General features: G+C 48.0%; 1 protein-coding gene, 1 long non-coding RNA gene and 1 other non-coding gene across 3 annotated transcripts in view; 1 reads left to right on the top strand and 2 right to left on the bottom strand.

Annotated features, from left to right (window-relative positions):
• Positions 1-922: 922 nt before the first annotated feature.
• Positions 923-5162, bottom strand: LOC122454530. The gene is made up of 2 exons (XR_006273431.1): positions 4846-5162; positions 923-2298 (listed from the first exon to the last, which is right to left on the bottom strand). It is a non-coding gene; the product is annotated as an uncharacterized LOC122454530 (long non-coding RNA).
• Positions 2396-2465, bottom strand: LOC122454665. The gene has a single exon (XR_006273478.1). It is a non-coding gene; the product is annotated as a small nucleolar RNA SNORD123 (small nucleolar RNA).
• A 209-nt stretch (positions 5163-5371) lies between the features above and the next one.
• The window catches only part of SEMA5A (semaphorin 5A), a 565061-nt gene continuing 550954 nt past the window's right edge, over positions 5372-19478 (top strand). Inside the window, exon 1 of the mRNA XM_043489083.1 lies at positions 5372-5881. The gene's annotated coding sequence lies outside the window, so the exon portion shown is untranslated. The remainder of the gene's footprint in view (positions 5882-19478) is intronic.

The following is a 19478-nucleotide window of genomic DNA, read 5'->3' as shown; positions in this document are numbered from 1 at the left end:
ATTTCAACCACTACAATCAAGTTCGAGGCAGGAATGTGGAAGTGGGAGGGAAGGGCAAGAAAGAGCAAGCCCAGTTATTTGTTGCCCCTTTTAGGAAGACTTTCTTGGAATTTCATGGACTTTATATCTTATTCATCATGGCTAAGTTCCATGGTCAAACCTAGATGCAAGAAAAAAAAATTTTTTTCAAAGCCAGGATGATTGCAATTTAAATATAATTGGAGGGGGGGGGGTCCTGTGTTATTAAGGCTGATGGGAGTGGGGGTGGTGTTTGTAGGTGATCACTGTGGTACAGTGATGCAGACTAGGGGTGACAGGGAGACCGGTAAGAGGAGGGGTTGGTATTTTGGGCGAGAGAAGTTGACATTCTGAATTAAGGCAACAACATGGGAACGGAAAGGAGGGTCTGAAATGAGATTTGACAGACGCTGCGATGGGGTTCTTAACAGCTCATCTTCTCACTGCGTTGCTCCAGGAGACACTTTGCCTATTGGTTTAATTTCACTTAGTAGAGAGGCTTTTCACTGAACTCAAGGTCATTACGAGTTGATCTCCCTGGTAAATGCTGGAATAAACGAATACTTATTTGTGTTTCTAAATACATGCAGGATAAGTACTCTCTCCAAAGATGTTTTTCCAAATGTACTTATTTCCTCTCAAAGCTCTATTTCCAAAGACAGATGAATACAGAGGACAATGATTAATAAGTACAAACATAATTTTTTTAAAAAAGTACAGTCATTCTTTGCATATAGATACTCAAGATAAATATAAGGTTCAATGTCAGAAAATGACACTCAGGAGTGCTTTATCTCCATGTTGCAAACCATTTGCATTTCCTCTAGGTATTCCCAAAATCTTCTAAATTTTGCATTTTTTTCCCTCTCCCCATATGATACTTATAAAAAGATGACTTGAGGTATTTTGAGCACACCGATTTTATTTTAAGCAAACTGGGATGCTAGAAAAATACATACATCTAGACATTTAACCATCAACACCAGAAAAAATACTTTCAGATTTCTAGAATACTTTGTTCTTCTGGATACACAGTTGAAGTAAAAACACATCTTTTATTAATAGGCCCTTATTAAAAGTGAGATTAATTGCTAAGATTATGTGAGATTAATTTTCCTAAGTAAAAAATAAGGAGCATTTCTTACTGAATATGTGCTCGGGTTGCTGTACGCTTGAGTTCTTGCTAAGGTTCTTGGTGGGCAGGATTTAGGCAGGCTGCTCCTTCGAACGTGGCTGTGAGGGGTGGGAAGGTGGTTTTCACCTGTGAAATGAGCTTGAGAGAGATCACAGGTGAGTCGAGCTCACCTGGATGAAGCAAGGGCCACGTTGCTCTGTGCTGACCTGCACTGAACCAGCGGCAGTGGCGAAGCATGTTCCCTTGACCAGACGCGGGAAGCTCAGAGAAGTTCCTGGATGCAGCGGGGTGGAAACCGAGACGCAAGGGAAGGGGCCATGGTGATGTGCAACGCACAGGCTGGCAGAGGCCTGCTGCCCACCTGGAGGACCAGGTCCTTCCATTAAGGCCCAAGGGACCCGCCCTTTGTCCCACGCTCATTCTCAGATGTGCCCTAACTATTCTTTCTATTCCGTCCTAGTTTTGGAGCTGCTTTTTAGAATAGAGCTGCTATGCTTACCTCTGCCAGGGGAGTGGGCTGCTGCACTGAAAGGGGAGTGAGCATTTCTTGGGCTTAAATAAAAGAAAGCAAAAAAAAAAAAAAAAAAAGCGAGAGTTTCTGGTGAAGCTCAGGGGATGTGATTAGGAGCTGACGGCTCCAAGCTCTCCTTCCTCGGCGATTCAGTCACCTGTGATTGTAATTGTGAGTCTTCCAAATATTTAAAATTGCTGAACAAAAAACAGCACCAGGTAACTTTAGTGATGCATAAAACTTCCTATCTTTTTCTCAATGTTTAGCCATTTTAAGAAAAAAAAAAACTGATGGGGTTGATCAGATGATCTAGCCATTTTTTCAATTTCTCAAGGCCATGGATCTAAAAGAAGCAAAACGGGGTGAAGAGAGAACACTTGTGGTTGGTGACTGTAACGTGTTCCCTGTTGATCCGTAGGAAAATCCAGTTATGATGGAAACGTCTAGAACCACAGTTTCTATGCTGAGGTTTTTCATGATATGGATACAATCTCATTGCATTGTAAGGATCACAGACAGCAAGGTTTCCTGTTAAGGTCACTGACCCACAGCAGCATGGCAGTCTCCTCTGGGGAACGTTCTCTGCCACCCTCTCCCGGCTCCTTTCAGCTGAGGTGGCAGTTTAACCATGAGGCTGAAATTCAAACACAAGGGAGGACAGTAAAGACAAGACAAAATCAGTTATTTGTTTCAGAGATATGAGACCCCTCACATTCCCACCCAGAAACTGAGGTGAATCAGGAAATGGATGGCGTTTTTCAAATCACATGAATCAGCGCCCCAGAATTCATCATTTTCACCAAGTGTTTGGCTGGTTTTCATTCCTTTATATTATGGCTCACCAAATACAGTTCAGGGAGAGATCCGATTTCATGTTTAAAAGAAGATAACTAAACACTTTCATTTTGAAATGATTCCCTCTAGTTTTGGCTGTGATGAGAAGCAGCTTAATGTCACATGGGCTTCAGCTAAGACTTATCAAAGGAAAAAAAAACTCAGAAATTGCATTTGGGAAAAGAACACACTTGTGGATTCTTTTAAATGAGTTTTGTTGTAGAGCGCCTACTTCCGTGCAGGGCCTCGGGTGAATATTTCACTTGTACCAGTTTCTTTTTCTGTGAATGTTTACAAAGGATGTAATTGCCAGCAGGTTTGTTTAAGCTCCTGACAAGACTATAGCTCAGAAAAGTTCAGGAACTTTCTCCAGGTTGCAAGGTAAATCATGACTTCAGTTTAGTTCCATTCAGCTGTAAAGGCGCATCCTAAATGATTATTTGGTTTCTCCCGTTCCTCATTTTTATTATTCATTTATTTATAATTCATTATCACTAAAGATACATATTTTAACAACGCTTTGGTGTAGTCTGTAAGTACCTGTCAAAGTGCCCCGCACTCTAAGTCACCACACACATACACATGGGCTCCCCTTTTTGCTCAGTCAGTAAAGAATCTGCCTGCAATGCAGGAGACCTGGGTTCAATTCCTGGATTGGGCAGGTCCCCTGGAGAATGGCTAACCACCCCAGTATTCTTGCCTGGAGAATCCCATGGATCGCCTGGTGGGCTACAGTCCATGGGGTCTCAAAGAGTTGGAAACGACTGGGTGACTAACACTTTCACTCCTTCCACAGACACATAAAGTTACATAATTTATCGAGTTAAATGTTATCAGCCCTCTTTGGGTGATACTTCTTCTCCCCGCTCAGCCCTCTATATGCCTTTAAAAAAAAAATTCTTTATTATTATTTTTTAATGCCTTTAACTGTAGTGTTGAGGGGCAAAGGACGAGGAGCAGTTAAAAACGTCGGATTCTAGCTTCTGTCTCCCTCTGCCCTGGCAGCTGGAAGATCCAAGGTCCACAGAGCCACCCTTAAATGGTGTCAAGTGTGAGTCTGGGTTCTCCTTCCGCCCAGGAGCAGAGCAGCCTGGCGAGACCTTGGCCAGCCTCCGCCCTCCCCAGGAAGCACTCCTGGGTCTCCCTGCCACGTTGGCAGGAGAATTGGAATGTCGGGAATGGAGCTGGTGCCCCACGTGCCCTGCACAGAAGGAGACCTGTTAAAGCTTTTCCTGAAGGCCCCAGGAGTCCAGCAGCTGCTAGGCACCTGGCTGAGTGCCCCCAGCACAACCCGGGGAAGAAAGCATCTCAGACGCCCGCCCAGCTACTGATATTTCCTCCGGACATCTTAAGGAAATCCGAGTGAGGCCCTGAGTTGTACCTCCAACCGCTCCATCACCAGCCCTACAGAGGGACTGGAGATTTCAGGCTGGGCTGGGCTTCCACGGAAACCCGCGGGATTACTTTCATTTAATTCTTTTATTTAAAAAAAAAAAATTCTAGAAAATAAAGATAAATCAATGTCAGTTTGTTTTTCTGTTGTCTTTCTCCTAGATCTATGTGGCTCCTGCGGGAGCCCTGACACTTCCAGCCAGCGATGGGCTGTCTTCATAGATGAACGCAGGGACACAGTTCTGGGCCCATGGGGCCACCTGGCCACTGTCACTGCAGTTCAAGGGCCGCGGTGGGGCGTTCATGAATTTCCTCACCCCAGGGAAGCTTGAAAGCCACGCTCTGAAGCCCAGTAGGAGAGAAAAAGGCCCAGAGAGACTGTCCCCAAACCCCATCCAGCAAGGTCAGGCGCAGCCCTTCAGCGTTCCCTCCCAAAGTTTTGCAACAAAGTACCAACACACCTTCCCCCCTCCCCCCCACCAACGAATTCCGGAGTCTTGAAAGGTACTCTGCTTTTCAACTACGAATCTTTTTCGCCTGAGTACTCGCTCAATCAAGGCGAAAGAACCGGCCGAAGTCCAACAAGTAACATTTGCCCCATAACTGGACGAGACTACTGTCCATCTGGGACATTATCCTCTCTTAACACGCAGCCCGGCCACTCGGGGATCCCCTGACTTGCCTCCCTGGTTCGCCGAATTTGTTCGCTTCTCTAGTTCAACGCTGCAAAAATTGACCCCATCTAGCCGGGAGGCGCAACCCCAGCCCCCGCCCCCAACACGCTCCTCCAAGAATCCGCAGCAACTTCCCTCGGTCGTTTGTGAAGTTTTCAGCGCTGAGCACACAAGAGGAACAAGATCACACACTCGGAGTCCAAAGGATCCCCGCGGCCCCTGCCCACCCCCACCCCCCATCCCCGGCCGGATTAGCCGGGGGGTGGGGGGCGCGCACATACCTGGAGCTGAGGTCGCTGGAGTGGACGCGCCACGTCCCGAGGCTCGGCCCGCGCCGCCTGCGGCCCTTTATACCGCCCCCACCCCAACCCCAACCCCCAGCAGCCACGTCGGAGCGGCGGGACAGGGGACAGGGGCGGGGGAGCGACCGAAAGTTGCGCGGCGGGGGAGGGGGGCTCCCTGAAAGTCAACGCTCGGACGCCCTCGCCCTGAGCGGGCAGGAGTGGGGGCCTCCCCGGAGTCCAGGGGGGCGCCCCGGGAGCAGAGGAGGGGGTCCAGTGCTGGGAAGGGGCGGTGTCTGGGGAGGGGCCCGGGAGGTCAGGCGCGGGGTGGGGCGCTCGGGTTTCACCCGGGCCGGGAGGGGCAGGAGGCGGGGCGGAGGTGGGCGGGACCGAGGCGGGGCTAATCGAGCGTAGGCGGGGCCAGGGCGGGGTTAGGGGCAGAGCTAACTGGGCCGGGGCGGGGCCTGGGGCGGGGCGAAGCGGCCCCGCGCTCCCTGCCCTGGCTCCCCGCGCCGCTCTTCTCGCCGGGAAGGCAGCGCCAGCGGCTGCTGCTCTCCCTGCGGTGGCTCCCGCGCGCTGTGCTTCCCGCCGCGGGTGGGCTCCGCAGCCCCCTGCCGTCCGCGGCCCCGGGCCCAGCGGCGACCCGCCACCACCCTCCACCTCCTTTCGGCGTGGGGGCGCCCCGGCTCTTGTGGCTCATCCCAGGGGCTCCCCTTTACCTCCTCCAACCGGCGGTTTCCCTGCGGAGCTGGCTGGAGCACCCAACTTTGCCTCCTCTCCCGTCGCTCCCTCTGGGCGCGAACCTGCTCACCTCAGGTCCGGCCGTGCGCCCGGGGACCGTGCGCCTGGGGCTCGAGCCGGCGCACCCCCGCTCCAGCCCGGAGAGCAGCGAGTTGCGGGTAACTCTAGGGAAGTGGCGGGGGGCGGCGGCGGTTGCTGCCTGGACATCCTTCGCGGGCGCTGAAGAAGACCCTCGCAGCCGCTCTTGACCCCTCGGGCGCCGGATGACTGGCACGGTGAACGCGCCTTGCACCTGGTGAGCGACCCCTCCACCCCACCCCGCACTCTGACCCGTCCCCGCGTGGTCGTAAGCTGCAGCCGCTAGCTAGCCGCGTTGGGGGCCAGGACTCGGGGGCGGCAGTTGTCGGCGCGTGGGTCGTGTGGGTCTCGGGAGGGTCGCTCTGCAGGCGCGGGGGACACAGTCCCGGGGTTGCGTTTGCGGGATCCGGACTTCCCAATACGGGGCGGGGGGGTCACCCACAGTTGAGCAGGTTCGCGGGCTGGAAGTTTGAGTCTCCGCCTTTGCCGAGGTCTGAGCGTGCAAAGGGAAAAAGGGGGAGCGAGCCGGTGGGCCCCCGGGCGTGAGGAGCGAGGGCACCCTCCTAACGCCTCCTTAAGGTGCACGGCGGAGCTCGCTGCACGCACCGGGCGCGTGTCCGGGCTCGCGCGGTAGGGAGCTGAGGACAGGGTCCCGGTGGCCGTCACTTCGCAGTGCCTGCCTGGGGCGAGGTTTTCTGGTCGAGTGACTGGGGCTCTGCGGCGCCCGCGAGAAACCAGGAGGCGGTGGGACCCGGGCTCAACTCCTCCGAGCGCTGTGGATAAGCAGGGAGGGAGACCGAGGCAGGCGGCCGCCCGATCGCCGCGGCCGGGGATGTGTAGAGGCCCCGGGAGCCGCCGGCCCGATGGGCTGGCTGCAGCCAGGCCAGTCCCTTCCGCGGGCATCTCCCGCCGCTCCACTACTTCGCATCCCCTCCTGGCTTAGGATTTCGGGCTTGGGAGGCGGATCTGGGCGCCGGAGGGAGGATGCGCGGAGGAGCCGCGGCCGAGGAGGGGTCTCCCCGGGTCGCTCTCCGCCGCGGCGCCGGGTGCCAGGCCTAGCGCGGTCAGATCCCGGGTCCCTGGGCTTTGGTGGGAAGCGCATTTACCTCCTCGCCCTCCCCTCGCTTTGTACCTGGATGCGGTTGGCTGTTGAGAGTTGGGGTTGAACTTTTCCTGCACTTGCGGCGTCCCGGGGACCCCCGGTAGGGGGCGCCGAGAGCGAGCGCTGGAAGAGGGCCTGAGGATGCTGGCTGGCTAGGAAGGCTTCCTCTGTGCCCGGTGAGTGGGTGGGGGTCCCGGTGAGTAAAGAGCAGGACCAGGCGGATCTTGCCATCATTTCCTAGAGGCGGAGGGTGGCGGGGTAGGTGATCTGTCGACTAGGTGGGGAGACGTCAGCCTTGTTAGAAGGGACAGGAAAGGTGGTCAACAAACTCTGGTCCTTTAAATAGAAAGACTCCTTCCAGAGACAAACGCATCCCTGTAAAATCTTCCTGTTTGTGCGTCTGCCTTCCTTCCCCCTGACCTTTGTATTTACCCAGAAAGAAATGGGAATCAGGTGAAGAGAATGTGAGTTATGTTTAATATTGACATGAAGTTCTCCTCCACGAGCAGATTAGTGAAAACGCCAGGAGTTACAAATGACTGTTGCATCTTTTTTTTTTTTTTTTTTTTTTTAAATTAAGGTTTATGTTGAATCTTGTTTTTAAGAAAAGCCAGTTGTATGTCACAGTCAGTTTATCCGGAAGAGCCCTGTTATGATGGCCAAGTTTGCAACCAACAGATATGTTATTAAATACAGAGTTAGTCTTTCCTAAGGAGACCCAGAAAGACAAAATCAGACTTTACCAGGGAAGATTTTAACACCTAATTAGGATTGCTAAATTAATTGCTGGTTAGTGCCACTTCCATTATTGAAGAGAGGGCAGAGTTTATCCTTCACTGTTTTGAATGACCAGTTCACACTTTCAGTTGTAGCTGATAATAGCTTAACTTGTGTACCATTTAAACGACTTTTCCTCTATGTCTGTGTTTACCCCAGAGGAAATAGGGATTTTGTACCCCCAAAGATTTTTTTTTTCTTGTTTGTCTTAAATGAAAATAGTGGTCTGAAGTACAACTGTTTGGGCCACTTGAAACAGATTTCTTTTTCCTTAAGTTTCTTTCTTGCAGAAACTTTGCCATGATATAGGAGCTCATCCATGATGCTACACTGGTCATGCTAATTCTCTGCATACTCATGGAACCCTTGGGGTGAGGAGCTGGTACCTGCTTTTACATACTTTGCTTAACAGGGAGAAGATGGATGATGCTAATCATTTTATGTCTTTTACAAATTGCACTAACTTAATCGGTTGTTTTAATGGCAAGCAGCTGTGAGATTCCTGCTGCGAGCAAAGCCTTTGGTCTCCTGGGTGGTAAAGCTTGTTTTTGTCCAAAAGAAGTTTTGGGGATGTTCAAAACTTGATAAAGATAAACCTGTGCTCTTCACTGCCGTTCTCCTTTTAAAATGATTCTTCTCCCTGTCTGGGTAGGATGAAGCATAGAAATGTGTAGTGTAGTGGCTGTTAAAAGATGTTGGCCGGTGGGGCATGATGAATATGTGCATGTTCCCATAAACTTTTGCTTAAGTTTTAGAGTTTGTAGACCTTCCGAATCCCTAGCCGTGGCTTTGCAGCAAGAAATCTTGTTCACATTAGACTCTTGATTGGAGATGTTAAAACCCACAGACTTTTCTATGTGTTGTATGCTAATTGCTCAAAATAAGAGATGCCAGCTCCTTGGGACTCTGTCCTTTGCTCCTGATACTAGAGAGAACTGCTTAGCTGAATCATTACATAGTTTTTTATTAACTTGGTGATTATTTTTAATGATTCCAAATGTCTGTTTTTGTTGTTATAAAGTCACTGAAATGGAGGCTTTCCTTCTGATACACATACCGGGAAGTTGGGGAGGGGAAATTCCCCTCCTTCATTGAATGTCCAGCAGAGGTCTAAAGGCATCCCATTATATAAACAAGTAATCAACAACTCCAGAGTTAACTAAGATTAGGACCTAATCCATAAGAAGAGGTTTGGATCACAAATCCTACAGTTTGTGAGACAGAACAAGTTAATTAGTTTATACTATGTCAGAGTCAAGGAATCCATTTTTGGAGTATTCTGTGTACAAGTGTTTGAGCAAAGTCCCACATCCTGCAATAAATCCTCCATAATTCTTGATTCTAAAATTGTACTATATTTGTGTTTTAAAATGCTTCTGAACTTGTTGCTATAGTTACACAGACAAGTTGCTTAGGGTATAATTATAACACCAAGGTGACACATTTTTACGTTTAGAGTGAAATAATTTTTAAAAGGTAAGTTACGATGTCTAACAAATTTGAGTTACAGCCAAGTGCAGTGTGTGTGTGGAACCTTTGCCATTTCTGCCCACATGCATCTTTGTACATTTATACAGAGAAAGTCAACTCTTTTCTTGAGTCTTAAGATGAGAACAAGTAAGCACTTTGAAGTTGTTTATACTTGTCTTTGTGTACTGTTGTTAACATAGATATTTTCACATAGGTCCCTGGCAGCCTTTTAAAATTGAGATGCAGAAGTTTTGTTGAAAATTGCTGATTTTTATCACTCTGTTTGCTGCCTTGTAGAAATGATCAGTTGTAGATAGGGGGCAATCTGTGGTTTCTAATTCCTGCACATATTGGTAGCATCTTAAAGATTAAATTCAACAGGTGAGGAGTGGCTAGCTCATTGGGAAGCTGTTTGAAGAAGCAGCTTTTGGTGTGCTTGATAAAGATGTCACTGACTTCTGTGATGAATTTATCAGGTACTGGTTATCCAGATTACACAGAATCAATTTCTAATGGCAAGAAAAGAGGAGAAAAATTAAAGCAAGCTGGAATATAAATAGACAAACTTGTTTTGATTCAGAATTTATACCAAACAGAACAAAGCAAATGAAAACTTGATCCCAGAGAAGGTCCAGTGTAACAATTAAGTTATTGTTATGTACTGGTATTGACACAATTAATCTTTTTCATCTAAAGGTTCTAGATCTAGGGAAATTTGGCTCTGAATTTCACAGAGTATTCTGAAGCAACTTCAAAGACAAGCTATAGGTCCCTGGGGCATGACATTTAAAATAGGATTAACCCAATGGTGAGCTCAAGGAAACAGAAAACTTTCTCAAAGGAATTGCTGTTGTCTTTTTCTTTACCTTCTTTTATTGTCCAAGATTAATGGCTGTTTGACAAGAGCAAAGTTGAGCACTTTACTTCTCTTTCCTAAGTTTTAAAATGTATTAGTGTGGTACTGTTGCATTTGGAAAAAATTAAATCATTCCGTTCTTTACTCTTTTATTTTTTTCCCTACATACACTCGAATTGGTTTCCTGATTAAGATTGAAGAACACTAAATTTTTAAAAGAGAATAAATTTTTAGAGGGTAATTTCTTTGCTTTCTGGAAGGCCATGAACTCACTAATCTTTATCTTCCCATCCGTCATTCTTTACTTGTCACCATCTCTCTGGGAAATCGGCTACCCTAGGGTTCATATAGAATGGTGAGGAGGTACATATTGGAACGATTTTATTTTATGTTGCATTTTTATGTCCATTTGCGAGTAGATCACATTACTGCAATAGGTAATTCAATTACAGATATGTATGATAAATAACCAGGAGATGGATGCTATCAGAAGGCAATTCTCCTGGAGAAAATAATACTGTATTTGCTGAGATGTGAAATTAAATAAGTTCTAGGCAAGTGACAGTCAGGATTGAGAATGGCCAAATTGTTCACAGGAAAAAGAGCCCCTTTCAGTCAGTTCAAATTCACCCAACATTTGGCAGTGATATATGATATGCCTATGCAAGGAAAAAGCAGAGTCAAAGAAAAACAAATAAAGCAATAAGAAAAATTCTGCTAAGCTGTGTCCTGTGAATTGTCTGCAGCAACATACGATGGTTAGTGCCTGGCTGTTAACTTCCCGGAACAGATGCATTCCTCACCAACTGACCCCCAATACAATTCCTTACAAAGAGCTTCCCTTTCTGTAAAGAAAACTGGAGATGTGACGTGTCTCGGGGAGCTGAACTCAGTCAGCCACCAAGGATGCAACTCCCTGCTGCCAGGACTTCGCCAGGACCCGGTGCCAAGTGAGCGCCCCGGATGGAGGCCAGGGACGTTTATAGCTGGACAGGCTGCAGCCAAATGGGCTTTAGCATCACAACGGGCTGCTGTGATTTCCTTTTGCCGTTACAGGGCCCAGATTTAGATCTGCCGTAAAACTTTACCGATTGTAAAGCTGAGAACATTGTTTGTACCTGGTGTGGCATAAAGCAAAAATAATCCCTTGGGATGCAAACCTCCCTTTGTTCAACGGACGTTGCCGTGAAGGCCATCGTTTGTGCCAGTCGGAACAGGAGGAGAAGTTGCTTCTGAGACACCCATCAAGTCAGTTCCTCAGTGTGTGCTAGCTGTGAACTTTGGGAGACTTAGTTCTGGGAAAGCTGGGTGGAATAATTACCAGGAGCCTGGGCTCTGATGAGACTGCTTGCCTAACTGGCAGGGCACTTAGGATGGCAGCACAGAGGTCCCCAGGGGACAGCCCGCTTGCGGGGCTGGAGGGGTGTCGGCGGTGATGGCAGGCTTCCAGGGCAGCTGGTGAGGGGTGGTGAGGGCAAGTGTCCCTGTCCCTGCTCAACAGCGGGGTGCCGGGTAGGGACTCCCCACACGACGGATGCGGCAGAGCGTGTGGGTGGACTGGGGGAGGACCAGGCAGCAGTGATGGGTCAGGGTGCCAGGCCTGCCTTGCCGCAGGGCTCCTCATGGGGCAGGTACTCCAGAAGGGAGAAGGGGACGTGGGCGGGAAGCAGGATGTCTCTAGGAGAGGGGGAGGATGACCCAGGGAGGGCTGGACGCAGGACAGCACAAACCACAGCGAGGGTGATGTCCAAACTGGACGTGGAGGACAGGTCGAGGGGACAGTCTCGATGCAGTGAGAGAAGCAAGCCAGCTGGACTGGCTGCCCGCCAGGTGTGGGTACCATGATGGCAGATGGCTGCTGCTAACGTTCAGAAAGAGCCAGGGGTCCTGGGCCCTGCAGCGGGCTGGAATCCATTCCTGGTCGGGGGCATGAGCGCCTGAGCTTATCCGAGCATCCTGTGTGATCCCGGCCCCCCGACGTGGCTCAGTCCTACCACTGTCTCCTCCTCCTGACCCCAGCCCCTTTGGCCTCTGCGTGTTCTCTTCCTTCTGCTCAGAAAGCTTCCCCCCCCCCGCCCCCCGCCACTTGCCTGGGCAGCTCATGGCTTCCAGATCTGGTCTCTCAGACGGCTTTCACTCAAGTGGCCCATCTTCAGAAAGGCATCTCCGCATCACGCTAGCTAGGACCCCATCCCGTCCCTTTTTCCTCTCTTCCTCAGCCTCCTCTTTTTCTCTTCTTACCTTTTCACTCTAACCCAGCATACTGTATTGGCTTAAAGTCTTTAACCAACAGAGAATGGAAGCTTAGGAGCCGGGTGATATTGCCTCTAGTGAATCTGTGTTTAGCAGGGTGCCTGGCACACAGGCTGCTTTGGGTTCAGGTATGTGGTGAGTGAATGAATGGGAAAATGCCTTTATGTGGTATATAAATAGTGCAGACTGTGATACAGTGTCCTGGATAAAAGCTATGGCTTAAAACTTTGGGGGCCAACTATGGAAGCTAAAAACTATTTGGGTGGAGAAAAGTGTTTCAGATACTCCCAAACTGATTTATTGACATTGTCTTGAAATACAGATGTCCTTGTGAGCCAAAGACTGTGAGCTTCATATTTCCTATACAGGGCTATTTGCCCAGTTGTAAATGCTTGTTCAATGAATCCGGGACCTTGCTGGATTGGGAGGTTAGCATAAAACATTTTGTGTGTATTCTAATAGTTTATGTATATTAAAACATAAAAAGTGAAATTCAGGGGTGTTGTTTATTTACTGAGAACAGCTGCCCTTCCCTCTGCCACCCACAGGCACAAAAATTCCAGGCACTGTATTGTATCCTCATGACATTTTCACACATTACAGAGACTTTTCGAAATTCCAGAAAAAGTTTAGGACTGTGGAAGCCTTTCTTCTTGTATTGCTGAGATGAGGCCCATGAGCCCTGTCGCTTAGTTGGATTTATAGATTTAATAAGCTGAAACAGATGAGTGGATAAACAGAGTGTGGTCCAGCCATACAATGGGCTACTATTCGGCAATCAAATGAATGAACTCTTGATATGGGCCATACTGAGTGTGAACTTTAAAACATTATGCTTTGTGAAAGAAGTCAGTCCCAAAAGACCGCGTGTCATATGATTCCTTTTATGTGAAATGTCTAGAACAGGTAGACCTGTGAAGACAAAAAGCAGATTTGAAGTTATCTGAGATTAGGGCTGGGGATTGGAAGAAACTGCTGATGGGCAGCTGGGGGTTTTTCAGGGAAATGGAAAAATTCTAAAAGTGGGTAATGGGGACAGGCACACAACATGTGCATTTACTAAAAATCATCAAATTGTACACAAATGGTATGTAATCTATGCCTCAGTGAAGTTGTATAGTTCCAACTTAGCACCAAAGAAATCCAAAACCTCAAAATGCAAGAGGTACGTAAGATAATGACAATAATTTATAATGTTCTGAGTGGTTACAGAGTACCAAAACATTTTACCCACTTAAAAGAAAAAAGGCATACTCTGGGGGCATACTCTCTAAAGAGTTCTTTGAACCACCCATGGCCTAAACAAATCCTGGTGTGTTTCCTGGGAATTGTGTCTGTGTTTCCAGGATTTTCACAAAGCCCAGTGCTGACGCCACCGGATGCGGGTGAGCAGCATCTCTTTGATCCCCAGGCACTTCCTGGGAAGTGTATCAGAGCTGTGATCTCTGTCCTGAAAACAAGCAAACCTGGGTTGTTTCCAGATGAGACCCGGAACCAAATCAAATCAATTAAACTCGTCTGACCCCTGGGCTACTCCGTGTTTGCTGCCCACCAGTTTCCAGTTGTCTATTGAGGATACTTCTCTTTTGCCAGTTTTTAAAATCTTTTTGGTGTTGTTTATTATTGTTATTCTTTTTGGCTGCACTGGGTCTTCACAGTACTGCACAGGCTTCTCATTGAGGTGGCTTCTCTTGTTGGGGTGCACAGGCTGTAGGCACTTGGGCTTCAGTTCAGTTCAGTTGCTCAGTTGTGTCTGACTATTTGTGACCCCATGGACTGCAGCACACCAGGCTTCCCTGTCCATCACCAACTCCTGGAGTTTACTCAAACTCACACCCATTGAGTCAGTGATGCCCTCCAACCATCTCATCCTCTGTCGTCCCCTTTTCCTCCTTCAATCTTTCCCAGCATGAGGGTCTTTTCCAATGAGTCAGTGCTTCACATCAGGTGGCCAAAGTATTGGCCACAATCACAGGAAACTAATCAAAGTGATCACATGGACCACAGCCTTGTCTAACTCAGTGAAACTATAAGCCATGCTGGGTAGGGCTGCCCAAGACGGATGGGTCATGGTGGAGAATTCTGACAAAACGTGGTCCACTGGAGTGGCAAACCGCTTCAGTATTCTTGCCTTGAGAACCCCATGAACAGTATGAAAAGGGCTTTAGTAGCTGTGACTCATGGGCCCTAGAGCACGGGCTCAGTATTTGGGGCTCAGGGGCTTAGCTGCACCGTGACATGTGGAATCCTCCCGGACCGGAGATCCAACCCGTGTCCCCTGCTTTGGCAGGTGGATTTCTTTCCACAGTGCCACCAGGGAAATCCTCTTCTGCTAGTTTTATTGGTACATGGGCATCGCTCTGGGTGGGGTTGGGGGGGTGGAAAATCTTGGAAAACACACCATCTCCTGGTCTTATTACAGCTGCAGGGTTTGGAACTCCGCAGAGCATGGCTCTGCTCGCCAAAGAATGCTGCTTTCCTGGGATGGGGCAGAGTGCGTGGTACCTGCTTCTATATCCTTGTTCACCTAGCAGAGCATCTGCTTCGGCTGGTGAGGTGACTTCTGACAGCCAGAGCTGGTGGTAGGATGCAGGGTTTTGAATGCCCAGAGCCCAACAGTTCAACTGGAGAGGGCCCTTTTTCCCCATTAGAAGAAGAGTCATTAGAATCATTTCTGGCTCTTTCCCTTCTGCTTTGACACATTCTGCAGTTAAAGCACAAGCTGAGATTCGGTTATGGGCCGAGGTACATATGAATTGCTTGTAATTTCCTTGCTCTCCGACTATTGTCCCTGGATGGGAGTGTCTTTAGCTCTTTCCTCTTGTTTATGGCAACTTTCATCTGTTTAGTGCCTGAGAATCCTCTCTGCCTCCTGCCTCGGGGCTTGCTTGGCTCTCTCTTGGGCACCTTACCCTCCCCACACCAGTTGGTTTCCACATGGTGACTTTCTGTGGGAGTGTTTACTTTGGCAAAGACGATCCCGGCTCCAGATAGACTGGGCATGAGATGGCCGGCTTTCAGAGCTCATATGCCTCTTTCCGTTAGTGGTGACATATTGCTCTCCAGTCCTGGGATGGTTCAGGCAAGCATTTGTAAAAAGCGTCTAATGTCTCCAGCCCTTGTAGTGGTCATATGCAAAAATTGAGATGGACAAGAGTTTAAAATTCTAGGGCAATAGTTTTATTGACCTCTTACCAGTGTAATTTCTGACTCGCTCATTCTGAGTTTGCCTCCCCCCAAACTGGCAGCCTAACCCACACACAAATTAAGAGTAAAATTTTTAAAATGACCATGTTTTTCTGTTACCACCCCTAAATTATTACTCACCCTTGCTGAGTAGTAAGGAGTTCTTTATGAGATTGCATTAATATTTCCTTCTGCTTATTAGGTGGCAAAGGAGTGGCTGACATTTATATTTGGATGTCACTTTTGATAGCTTTAATTGGTCAATAAAGTACTGTTTAGGTGGGTACTTTTGGTAGTTGTTTTGTTTCATTTGCAATGAGCGAATGTTCTCCATATTTTAAGGGTAACTATTTAAGTATTCAATTAAAGAGATTGACTGGTTACATGATGAGAGAAATTTCCATGTTGCCAGGACAGAGACTTAGTTTGGAAACACAAGGAATAAGAAAATGATGCCATTTTTCTCTTGTTTTAAGACCTCCCTTTAGAATCATTGTTGATTTGTATTGGATCTGAGAGCTGGAGTTGATTGTAATTAAAGGAAGATGTAATGTTAGATACAGAATTCTGGGAAGACATTGCCCTAAGTGGGAAAAATGTGTTAGACCATTAGTTTTGATTTTTAAAAATTTTTTTCCTAATCATTTCTTTTTCTGAAAAGCATCCAGATGCTGAGATCAAATACTGATTTCAGACAGTCTAGCGTGTACTGGATCCTACCTTTATTGGGTGGTTGGATCACAGGGAAGAGCCTGGAATGTTCACTTCACAGCCTGGAACGTTACTATTGCAATCCCTTATATCTGCGGACACCTCCTCCCGCTGCCCTTGTTCTGAAGTTTAAACTTGAAGGGTCTTTGACAGTGTGTCAGGGAAAGAAATCTTTAATGTTTGAGCTAGAAGTTAAAGTTGGGCATTTTATTTATTAAGTTTAATATTTCTGGGCTGTAAGTAGAGAAGAAAGATCATGTTTGACGGAGCTGGGGTCCAGCCTGCAGATGTTGAAACTTTGCCCGAGGTAAGGTGACCAGATGTCCCATGTGGAAAGGCGCTTGCTGGACTGTGGTTTCTTGTTCTTCCTAATGAAAGAAAGAACTGCTGCTCCTCCAATATCCTCCGATGTTCTTTTTATCCACCCCCCCCACCCCCCCGCCCCCAGTCAGAGGGATTCTTCTGCGGTCCTCCTTATCGTGATCTTTCTCTGGTCAATTTCTCTGCTAATCCAGCTGCCTTTTTAGTAATGCATTTCTCCTTCACCACAAAGTTCTGAGCTGAGCTCAAAACTTCTGATCGGCCCTTAGTTTCCAGCAAGGCCCGGCTCACTCTCTGGCCTTCCCCTCCTCTGTTTCAGCTCCCGCCCCCATGGGAAAGGGTCTGGCCAGGCTCCTCAGTGGCATCTTCAGTACTTGGCTTTAAGCTCTGGGGGTACCGAGCCACGGCTGGATGATGTAATATCAGCGGTGTCATCGATGGGCTTCCCTTGTAGCTCAGTCTGTAAAGAATCTGCCTGCCATGCAGGAGACCTGGGTTCGATCCCTGGGTCAGGAAGATCCCCTGGAGAAGGAAATGGCAACCCACTCCAGTATTCTTGCCTGGGGAATCCCATGGACAGAGGAGCCTGGTGGGTTGCAGTCCATGGGGTCACAAGAGTCGGATGCGACTTAGCGAGTAAACCATCACCACCACCACCATCAATGGACACGCTCTTTTGCTCAGCTGTGTTCCTGGGCTGGTTCATGTTGGCTCATGAGGTTAGTCCTTCTCTAGGTCAGTTATAAGTATGATGGGAATATGGTGGCAATTTCATTCCCTCCCTTCTTTAGTTTCATGTCTGATGGTGCTCTCGAGCTGGGAGAAGCAGGCATCGGCTTATTAGGCGAGAGAAGCCCTTGAGAGAAGGCAGTGGGGACTTCTCCACCCCTCAGCCTTTCCTCTTGGTGATGGAGGTCGGGAGCCTTGGAGTTACGCCTCTCAAGGTCCTGCCTCCTTTCCACATGGAACTCTCACTTCCTTGGCCCCTGGTCACAAAGTTGGTGCCAGGAAAATTGGGGATACCTGAACCGAGGTGTTTGAGGCGACAGTCTTTCCCACTCTGCCTGTCTACCCCTACATACTTTACAGTGCACATCTGAAACCAGTGTAAATGCCTTCTGTGAACGGAAATTGTGCGGTGGTTGGGGGTGGGCCTGGCTGGGTGGAGACGGGAGGGCCCAGGAGCCCTGAACGTCCAGGCAGGGGCTTATTGGCTGTCAAGGCTTTCCAAGCCGACTCCCAAGTCAGGCCTGGAGCCAAATTTACTTTCCGTCTGTCAGCTGTGATGGAATTCCTAGGTCCTATCGCCAGCTTGTGAAAAGAAATCATTCAGGGAAGTGCAAGCTGGCAAGTAAGAATTGCAAAGGTTCATTCACTCGAAAGCTGACGCCTGCAAATGTTATTTAACTTTGAACAATTTCTCTGGGCCCACCTGCTGGGGTTCCATCTCCCTGAGGTTTGTGTTGGTGCAGAGGAGAGGTCACGGGGAAGGGCTCATGGTGGGCATCTTAGCGGACATGTCCCAGTGATGGTCCTGGCAGAAGGACTTTCTGAATGTCTCCACCTCACTCATCCCTGACCCAAGCGTTGTTCAGTAAGGTCCATTTCTTTCGAACTCCATGGAGTAAATAACAGTGCTTGGACTTCAGCTGCTAAAGTTGCTGAACTCTAAAACCCAGTTAGGACTGTAGAGTCAGGTTTCACAGTGGTTAGACGCCCTGTCAATTTGAATACCTGAAGACACTTTTAAAAAGAGTGTCAGTGAATTAATTGTTTTTGGAAGGAGGCTCAAGAAAGTCAATGCTTTCCACTTGGGCCGTGGCTACAGGGGAGACTGACTTGCTAAGCCGGGGAGGAGTAACACACCTTACATCTTTGATTAGGAAGAAGAGTACTTCCCAGTGTCTACAGAGTATTTCAGAAAGACCTCTCTTTGTCATATAATGAAAATAATAACAGAAGGTCAAGCACTCCAGATACAATTTATTGGTATAGTTGATTTATAATATTCGTTTTTCTCCTTCTGACTTACTTTACTCTGTATGACCGTTTCTGGGTCCACCCATATCTTTACAAATGACCCAGTTTCACTTGTTTTTTGTGGTGACTATTCCATTGTATATATATGCCACATCTTCTTTATCCACCTGGTGATGGACATTTAGGTTGCTTCCTTGTCCTGCCTGTTGTGAACAGGGGATATGTGTGTCTTTTTGAATTATGATTTTTCTCAGGGTACGTGCCCAGTCACGGGATTGCTACATCATATGGCAGCTCTCTTTCTAGTTTTGTAAGGAACCTCTGTACTGCTGTCCGTCGTGGCTATTCCAACCTACATTCCCATCAAGAGTGTAGGAGGGTTCCCTTTTCTCTACACCTTCTCCAGCATTTATTGTTTGGAGACATTTTGATGATGGTCATGCTGACCAGTGTGAGGTGATCCCTCATATGGGCACTGAAAAGTGAAAGTGAAGTCACTCAGTCGTGTCCGACTCTTTGCGACCCCATGGACTGCAGCCTACCAGGCTCCTCCATCTGTGGGATTTTCCAGGTGGGAGTCCTGGAGTGGGTTGCTGTCTCCTTCTCCAGGGTGTCTTCCCGACCTAGGAATCAAACCTGGTTCTCCCACATTGCAGGCAGATACGCTTTACCGTCTGAGCCATCAGGGAAGTCAATATATGCACTAACATGTGTGAAATAGATAGCTAGTGGGAAGCTTCTCTATAGCACAGGGAACTCAGCTTGGTGTTTGGCGATGACCTAGAAGGGTAAGATCAAGGAGTGGGAGGGAAGTCCAGAAGGGAGGGGATATATGTTTACCTATAGCTGATTCACTTTGTTGTATGGCAGAATCTAACACAATATTGTAAAGGAATTATTCTCCTATAGAAATGAACTACATTAGATTTCTTTGCTTGGGTTTGTAGATGGGAGTAGTATGAGCTTTGGAGTGACTTTGGGAAAGAATAGGCCAGATAAATATGCTTCATTTGATCCCTGGGATCCTGAGTTCTTTGGTAATCTTTCAGAAACATCTCCGTTTTTCTTCTTGCGGTCAATGACTTTGCTCTTTTATGTTAAGAGGGAAGAGAGTATCGTGACCTCTCAGCTAGTGAGTGGGTTAGAGGGGAGACTCAG

This window comes from Cervus canadensis, chromosome 16 (assembly GCF_019320065.1).
Source record: "Cervus canadensis isolate Bull #8, Minnesota chromosome 16, ASM1932006v1, whole genome shotgun sequence".
In the NCBI taxonomy this organism is placed as follows: Eukaryota; Metazoa; Chordata; class Mammalia; order Artiodactyla; family Cervidae; genus Cervus; species Cervus canadensis.
This window is presented reverse-complemented; position numbering and strand designations above follow the sequence as displayed.